The sequence below is a fragment of the Pipra filicauda genome, unplaced genomic scaffold (genome assembly GCF_003945595.2).
Source record: "Pipra filicauda isolate LSUMZ 115617 unplaced genomic scaffold, ASM394559v2 scaffold190_size1978887_pilon, whole genome shotgun sequence".
Taxonomy (NCBI): domain Eukaryota; kingdom Metazoa; phylum Chordata; class Aves; order Passeriformes; family Pipridae; genus Pipra; species Pipra filicauda.
The window spans coordinates 819,817-822,983 of NW_024104299.1; positions in this window are offsets into that span (position 1 = coordinate 819,817).

Sequence of the window (3,167 nt, forward strand, 5' to 3'; positions counted from 1 at the left end):
TCATTATCATGCTTTTTGCCTCTCCTTTTTTTTTTTTACTCCTTTAGGCTACACAGCACCAGTTTGTCCCGCCTTTCTTTGAGGGCCACATCTTGTGCACAATGACAAGCACATGAAAATGAAAAGAACATTTTTTTCCTGTTTTTTGCATGATCACGTTAGCATGATTAAGCATGCTAATTCAGTTACCCTTGAATTTCCCTATGTTATCTACCTCTGAAACTTATTAATTAGTCTCCAAAGTAAAAGTATACTTTTAGATGTATACATTGTGTGTATACACTGTGTACATTGCAATCCACAGCTAAAAAAGACTCTCCCTCATGTGGCAGTATATAGGCTTAGGGGTATATAATGTCTAATCCAGGATTCTTTTTGAAAATCTTATGCTAAATTATTTTAATCTAATTCTGCTAATTCTCCTGTGTTCATTACCACCTCATACAAAGAAGCAGAGTTTATGCAGATAGTGCTTTAATTCCACAAATACTTGGCAAAAATGTAACACCTTAAATTAATTTCCTTGGCCCCTAACCAGGCACGTTTTGCTAGTGTGAAGATATTTTACACACGACCGAGTTTGCTGTCACAACCAGACCTTGGCCTATTCTGGCTCTTTTTTCACTCTGAATGGTCCTCTGTGGGAAGCTCCATGGAGTTGGGCTCTGTACAAAATCGTTGGGTATTACAGTGCTTTGGATTTCATTTCCAGAGAAAATGTTGTTTTCATCAGGATGAAGTTTGTAGTCACCTAGTTTAGCTATATGATATAAAAGAGCTCTGTGCATCTGTTTCCTTAATTCTGCTTTCGTGCTAAGGGTCTGCGAAGGAATTTTCTCTTTCCTGCCTCATCCTTATTGCAACAAGGCCACAAATATGCAGTTTATTTCTTTAAATGGATGCCATTTTCTGTTACTGTGTCAGGTCCTAAGTAAATTTCTTAACTTTTTATGGGATCATTAAATTACTGGAAGTGTTAGGATTTATCTCTTCAAAACAACAAGAACAAGACTTTAACATTTTGTGCTAACCAGAGTCCTTTAACCCCTGCCCCTTGCTGTCAGAGTTTAGCTGCTTTACCCATTTTCTCAATATTTAGTTACGAGATACAGCCAGACCATTACCAGGAAAATTATTGTAATTATGACCCATCAAAAAATTAGTTCTTTCCTGGAATTAGTCTTTAAAACTTAATTTCAACATAACTCTTATCCTCTTTGTGACTGCAGCGCTTTCTGAATCATTGTAGTGGCTTTCTGAATCATTATAATTGATCAACTCTTTCTCCACTGTTGGGACATTGCAGGCAGTCAGAGAAGGTACTGATTCATTCTTTTAAGACATAACTCCTGGTGTGCCCTACCTTGGCTGCTGTCCCTACAGGGCAGCCAACACTCCATGCTCCACTGCACATCATTACTGTGTAGGCAACAACACAGCAATGGTAGCTGTGGACAATAACAGTATATGAGACAGAAGAACAGATGAAATCTTTAGATCCAAAATTAAATTTTCCTCTTGAACATCAGTAACAACCTCCTGGAAAAGAACCCTAAGCACACAAATTCAGGCATTCATTCAGAGCAGATTTTAGGATGCATGTAGATACGAACTCCATCAGGAACACTGCTCAGTGCCAGAGGAAATTCTTTTTAAAATACCTTATTACTAAAATAAAATCTTAAATTAAATTAGATAATTGGATATCAATAATACTAAATGCATTAAACCAAGTGAAGAAATAATTATTTCTATCCCTAATTCAAAGGCATAACTTTATGTATAGACATATAAATATATAATGGGTTATGAGAAGACATGCAATAATTTAGTTGAACAAAATAATAAAGAATAGTGAGAAACAGGCATCATGTGCCCTAAATCTTACATATCCATGTGTCCTGCATGCCATCCATTACTGCTGGGATTCCTTTCACATCAGGGGTTGTCAGCATCATTGGTGTATAGATCACGCAACTAAGATCCTACAGATGTGATTATTTTGTAGTCCACTGCCCTGAAGAAGACCAGTTTTCAGATGACAGTAATGAACCAGTTTATTACCAATATAAGTTAGGATTTCAAATAATTTTTGGACCTCGAACCTAGGCAGGGATCTAATTAGCCATTTGGATCTACATCCTTAGGGATGCCATGTGACTTACCAGCTCGGAGGGAAGCTCTGTGATCCAAGCTGGGCACCGGCTCCTTTGACACCCTTCCCTACACAAGCAGTCAGACTTGCTGCATTCTGATGAAGTGAGAAGGAAAAGAAAAAGAAATATGGAAAATGTTTAGCAGAAAGCCCATTTGAATATAAATAAAGTAAATAGCATGTGCCACAGCAACAGATTAAATGTTTGGAAGAACACACTGCTAGAGGGCTGCCAGCGGTCACATAGCTAAAACACTTCCAGGATCTGGGACATCAGTCACAGTGTTTATCATGAGTCAAAACACAGGCGGATTCAGCAAATCAGTCAAGCACTGAACATGACCAACATCTAAAAATTCATTCTGAGGCCTCACAGGTATATTGCAGTCTGAGATATGATAGTGTCTGACAGACGGTCATCTCAGCAGCCTCTCTGCACACCCACTAACCTGCCAAAGCTGGTTAGTGGCATCTGAACATCCATGTTAAAATACACAGAGCACTATTTGTAAATGCACTGTAATTGCAGACATATAGATATGTCATATTTTGTCCTTTACATGAAATCATTTTAGTGGCCACAGTGGTACAGATGTTCAGAATTTAAGCAACAGATGTCAAAATTCACTTTAATCTTCAAAAAATCTGTTTTTCTTTTTCCATCTCCACATCTGTTAGTTTTAGTTATGCCAGATAACAAAAAACTAGGGGCACCTTCAGAATGAAAGCAACAAAGACAATGGTACAAACACCTCCACTGGTAGCACAACAGCAACCTAATGCCTTCCTGCCTCTCCTGGGGATTAGCAGCACTGGTGCCAGCCATGCAGACAAACAGCAAGTTTCTCTCTGAGTATTCAAAATTGTATTATCATAGAGCAGATATAGGATAAACTCTAGGGAGACATTCCAAATGATTAGGAAGAACTGTAAATACATGATAGGAACCCAAGTAGTAATCACAGCTGATTGCATATTGTTCATCAGTGCACTGGGCAAGTACCCAGAGCAG